Source organism: Herpailurus yagouaroundi, unplaced genomic scaffold, assembly GCF_014898765.1.
Source record: "Herpailurus yagouaroundi ecotype Mexico unplaced genomic scaffold, PumYag 246, whole genome shotgun sequence".
NCBI lineage: Eukaryota > Metazoa > Chordata > Mammalia > Carnivora > Felidae > Herpailurus > Herpailurus yagouaroundi.
In genome coordinates, this window is record NW_024412463.1 from 633,924 (window position 1) to 638,901 (window position 4,978).

The 4,978-nt window shown below is 52.5% G+C and overlaps 1 protein-coding gene, 1 long non-coding RNA gene and 3 other non-coding genes across 6 annotated transcripts in view; 4 read left to right on the forward strand and 1 right to left on the reverse strand.

Annotated features, from left to right (window-relative positions):
- The window catches only part of ZNFX1 (zinc finger NFX1-type containing 1), a 27,165-nt gene extending 26,392 nt beyond the window's left edge, over window positions 1-773 (reverse strand). The window contains exon 1 of the mRNA XM_040459711.1: window positions 547-773. The gene's annotated coding sequence lies outside the window, so the exon portion shown is untranslated. The remainder of the gene's footprint in view (window positions 1-546) is intronic.
- A 479-nt stretch (window positions 774-1,252) lies between these two features.
- On the forward strand, window positions 1,253-4,572 carry LOC121019909 (uncharacterized). Of its 2 annotated transcripts, XR_005785812.1 has the most exons (6): window positions 1,253-1,387; window positions 1,723-1,834; window positions 2,700-2,767; window positions 3,255-3,309; window positions 3,764-3,842; window positions 4,328-4,572. It is a non-coding gene; the product is annotated as an uncharacterized LOC121019909 (long non-coding RNA). The 2 variants fall into 2 exon arrangements; XR_005785811.1 differs by lacking the exon at window positions 2,700-2,767.
- On the forward strand, window positions 1,559-1,649 carry LOC121020134 (small nucleolar SNORD12/SNORD106). Its single transcript, XR_005785965.1, has one exon. It is a non-coding gene; the product is annotated as a small nucleolar SNORD12/SNORD106 (small nucleolar RNA).
- Window positions 3,090-3,180, forward strand: LOC121020135 (small nucleolar SNORD12/SNORD106). The gene has a single exon (XR_005785967.1). It is a non-coding gene; the product is annotated as a small nucleolar SNORD12/SNORD106 (small nucleolar RNA).
- LOC121020136 (small nucleolar SNORD12/SNORD106) lies at window positions 3,542-3,635 on the forward strand. Its single transcript, XR_005785968.1, has one exon. It is a non-coding gene; the product is annotated as a small nucleolar SNORD12/SNORD106 (small nucleolar RNA).
- Window positions 4,573-4,978: the final 406 nt, after the last annotated feature.

Consider the following 4,978-nt stretch of genomic DNA (forward strand, 5'->3'; position numbering starts at 1 on the left):
CAGAAAATGAGGGCACGGGGGGGGGGTTAGGGTTAGGACCGGGAAGTGGCTAGGCTGGGGCAGAAATGGCAGGGAGGTAGGGGGGCTTCAAGAAGGTCTGGCTGAGCCCCGCTGGGGGGGGGCGGGGGGGGGAGGCCGGTGTTGGAAAGGGGGATGAGGAACCCAGGTGCTGAGGGTGAAGGAGGCGGTGGCCGGGGAGGACACAGGAAGACGAAGGGGGCGGCCGGGGCAGAAAATGAGGGCAGACATGGGGGTGGGAGGCGGAACTAGCTGATGGGGCCGGAGGCAGAGGTGGCGACGGGGGCGCCGAGGGGGTGGTGGGGCTCTGAGGGACGCACTTGGGGCTCTGAGGTGGGTGATGGGGCGGCGGGGATGCTGAGGCAGGTAGGGGGCACTGGGGGCTGAAGAGGCGGCGGGGACGCTGAGGCGGGCGCCGGGGCTCGTGGCGGCAGATGTAGTGGCGGGGCGGCGCGGGCGCCGAGGCTCGCGGCGGGCAGAAGCAGGTTCGGGGCCGGGGCGCGGGACGGGGGGGGGGGGGTCACTCACCCGGCTCCGACGCTTCTTCTCGTAGCCACCGCCGCCGCCGCGACTGGTGCTCGGACTCCGGCCCAGGCTGGTCCGCGGCCCCGCCCGGCGCCGCGCACTTTCGGTTTCCTTTCCCCCCGCAGACACAGGGCGGGGCGAGGGGCCGAGAGGAGGGGAGGAGGAAGAGGGGAAACAGTGGAGTTGAGCGGGGGCGGGGGGGAGGAGGAGGAGGAGGAAGAGAAGGAGGAAGAGGAGGAGGAGGAGGAGGAGGGGACCTCTGGGCTGCGAACGAGGGGGCCGGGCCCTGATGCTCTGCCGGCGCCTCCGCCCTCAGGCCCGGCAGGGGCAGGTGGACGGACTGGTGTCGCCTCAGCTCCCCACGGCGGCGGGGCCGGCGGGCTCGGGCGGGCGCGGCTGAGGGGAGGGGACTGAGGAGGGCGGGTTAACAGCGCCCAGGGCCGTCGCAGGCCTGAGCCCGCCCCGGAGGAGGGGGAACCCGCCGGGGGGCTTGGTGCGTGTGAAGCGCGACATGGCGGCGAGGCCGACGAGCCCTTGTTGCCCCGAGTGTACCGGGAAGGGGGCGGGGCTAGGGCGGCCTTGACAACCATAAGACAGCCTTCGCCCTGGCGACTCCGAGACTACATTTCCCAGAGAGCCCCGCGTGGCGCGGGAGGGAACGGGAAGTGCCACCGGCACAGTGCGCAGGCGCGAGAGCCTCCTCTGGTTATATAAGAGAGGTCTAGGGCGTTTCTCGTTCCTTTGCGTCTTTGGCCCTGGTTCTTCTACCTCGTGTTGGGTCCTACCTCATCCGACCCATCCGATGAAGTCTGGGCCCGGAAACTCGGGTTTGCTACTGTGTGTGGTGAGTGGAGATCCTGTTGTTTTCTCTTCGAGATCTCTGTTCCTCCTTTTTCCTCTTTGCTGCCGCCCCTGCCCGGTCTCTCTCTACTGACCTTAAATGGGCCTTAAGGCTTTGAGGAGACGTTTAAACTGGGAAAAATCCGCGCCTGCCTGCGGACCTGAGGAGTCCTTGGCTGGTGTAAATGATGACTTCGCTTTTTTCCCCATCAGATCGACAATGGTGATGTCTTTGAACACTTGCCAGTTAGTTCTGATACACCAGCCTCACGAGGCCCGGCCATATTCTTTTCCAACCGTGGGAAGGATGGCGATTGATGCCCCTTTTTTGGTTCGCAGGTTAGCGCGATCAGAGGTTACCGAATGGATCTTGGAGGAGGGAGGCACTCGCTGCTGGGCCTCCAAGAGACCCCCACGTAGACGTCTCCAGCCTTCGGTCTCCTGACTTGGGGTAAGCATAGGTCTCCTGGCCTATTGTAGGAAATGCGTGCTGTGGGGAGCCTTTTCACCTGCTAAGCAGACTTGGGGGGAGGAAAGAAATGAAGACTTTAATTTTTGACAGAGCGTGAGTGGGGGAGGAGCAACAGAGAAGACAGGATCTGAAGCGGGCTCCGCGCCCATTGCAGTGAGCCCCATGCAGGACTGGAACTCGCAAACTGAGTCGTGACCTGAGCCAAAGTAGGATGCTCAATGGACTGAGCCACCCAGGTGCCTCTCTCTGTCTTTTTTAATGTTTATTTTGAGAGAGCATTCCCCTGAGTGCAGAGCCAGATGAGCGACTTGATCTCATGAATTGTAAGATCATGGCCTGAGCAGAAATCGGGAGTTACGAGGCTCAACTGACTGAGCCACCCAGATGATCCAAGGAATGATCTCTTTAAGGTGAATAGATGCTAATTTTTTAAGGCTTATTTTGAGAGTACGTGGGAGTGGAGGTGAGACCAAGAGAGGGGGTAAGAGAATCCTGACTGAGCCACCCCAGGGCCCCTAGCTCATTGTTAAATGCCTTAGTGCTCCTGAAAGCACATTTTTGGGTCCCGTTTCTTCACATGTGATGTGGGTTTTTTGGTTTTCGTTTTTGTGATACACCGTTGTGTGCACTTAGATTTCCAAGTGGATGGATAACACGAGCATGGGGCAGCCTGGTGCGGTGGAGGCCGAGGCTGTGTGTGCTGGTGGTAAAAGGGTTCACCTAAGGCAGAACAAGGGAGATGGAATACACTGCAAGGGAGAGACTGGCAGGAGGCAGTGCGGGGGTGGGGGTGTAGTTACGAGAGACTTTAAGATTCTAAGTAGTCTCTACACCCTTTGTGTAGCTTGGATTCCCGACTCCAAGATCGAGTCACATGCTCTACCAACCCAGCCAGCCAGATCGATGCCCCACGTAAGGATTTTTTTTTATTTTTAAAGAAAAGCGAAGTGTGTTGACCTAGACGCTCAAGCTAGTCTTGCACTGTGTACCCTTTAAATTCACTTGAGTCCAGGAATGACCTCTTAAGGGTAGGACTTAACTGGGGGGACAGATTTTTCTTAAAACTTGCAGTCCCAGAGTGTTTCTGTAAGTACACCCTCAGAAAGCAGGGGTGTCTCAGTTGTTACTGCCAACAGAATACAGGTGTGCTCAAACGTTGACAATGCAGGTGTTAGAAGTAGATCAAGCACATATTCCTTGTTCAGTCCTTTTTCTGCGAGAACAAGAGCTCCCTGCTGGCATATATGATGACTGAACTTTTTTCCCCAACAGATCGACCATGTTGATCTAACTTTTCTAAGCCAGTTTTTGTCTGATATGCCAGTTGGAGCAGCTCCTCTATTCCCCACACCCTTGGGCATCTAGCTGATTGGGACCTCCTGTTTTTTTTCCATCTCAGATTTACTGTTGGCAGAAAGCAGGCTTCCAAGTGGACCAGGAGTGGGAAGGGCTTGGTAAGTGATGTCCACGTGGCTGAGTAGACACAGGATCTGGAGAAGGGAGAGGTAGTAACTGCTTTTCTTTTAAATTGTAAGTGATCTCTACACCCAGCATGCAGCTCAAACTCAGGACACTGAAATCAAGAGTTGCATACTCTTCCAACTAAGCCATCCAGGCACCCTACTTTTCACTTTAATTTCAAATGTGGGGATTGTCCTCCTCGTGTTCCGTTCTAACTCAAATTTGGCCATTGCAGGTGATGACATAACTTTTTTCCCCATCAGATCGACCCTGTTGATCTAACTGAACCATTAGCCAGTGTTTTGTCTGATGCTTTGGCCCCAGAGATAACTTCTATCTCTATCCTTCTATGTGGGTTTTGTTTTTAGTGGGGTTTGAGCTTGCTCTGCTTTTTTCCTCCCAGGAATTGGGTCCTTTATCTTGGTTTTATCTGCTAACTTCTTACAGGTCCGCAGCCCTGTGAGGCACAGGGCAGTAAGTCGATTGATGTAGACTGATCTGCTTGTTTCAGTCTGTCCCATAACAGGTGAGGTTTCTGCAAATGGCATTATTTGTCAGTCCCCTTGTAAGAAGGTTAAATGTGCTTCTCCCCCCCCCCCCCCATAGTGGTGTTGCATTTGCCCACTAGGGAATAACCTAGGAACCTATTTCCCAAGTGGGTGTATAAAACAGGAGGGGAGAATTGAAGACTGTTAACCTATTGGTACTGCTAGGTCTTGGAAGAAGGGAAAAAATGAAGTTAATTCTGTCTGTCTTGGCAGAAAATACAAAAAAGCAGGAAGCTCCAGGTCATGTTTCAATTGGGATTTTTCTTTGTAAGAAAATCCTTGCTACATGGACCTCCTCTTGAACGTGGCAGCTTGCTTCTAGAATGTTCGGTACTTATTTGTACATCCACCTAGTTCCTGAAGTCTTAACCAGATGTCTTGTATCCTAAACAAGGAGCATTTTATATCAGAATTACATGTCAGTATTACTGATTGTAATCTTTTTTTTTTTTTTTTTTTTAAGGACTTTCTCAACTGGAGTTTGAATACAAGCCTCGAAAAAGATTGGCCTTGACCTTGTGCTTTTCTGAGAAAGGATAATTAATAGTTCTGGATGAATCAGTCTCACAAGGCTTTTGTGTAACCTGAAGACTGTCTAGGGGCCTGTGTGCATTTTGAAGAATAAAGAATTATTGTTGAACTGTGGTAAAATTTCTAACTTGTATCTTCCCAATCTGGAGTAAGAAAATAAAATTCTTCAAATAAAAATGCTCTTATAGTTGGTTAACAGATAAACCTTGAACCCAGGGGTAATTAACAAAATGTCTACAGGGGTCAAACTCCAGGGACAGCAAATGGAGGGCAGATCCCAAACTTGGACAAGTAGATTCTTTGCTTTATAGGTGACTTAATGAGATTAGTAAATGGGATTGGGGCTATACTTGATTTGGAAAATAGCAGACTGGCCAATTTTCCTTCTCCTTTGTCTCCTCCTAGTGTTTCTTCCCCTTGCCCAATAATTGTAACATATGTCCTAAGAGTCTAACCTGAGAAAGATGGCATTCCACACTGGGCCATTTCTATTGTGTCTTATAAGCTAGCTCTTGGTATTCACTCCGGTGATCACCTCTCCTGGAGTGTGTTGGACCTAGTGATTCCAGTGACTAGAAAACCA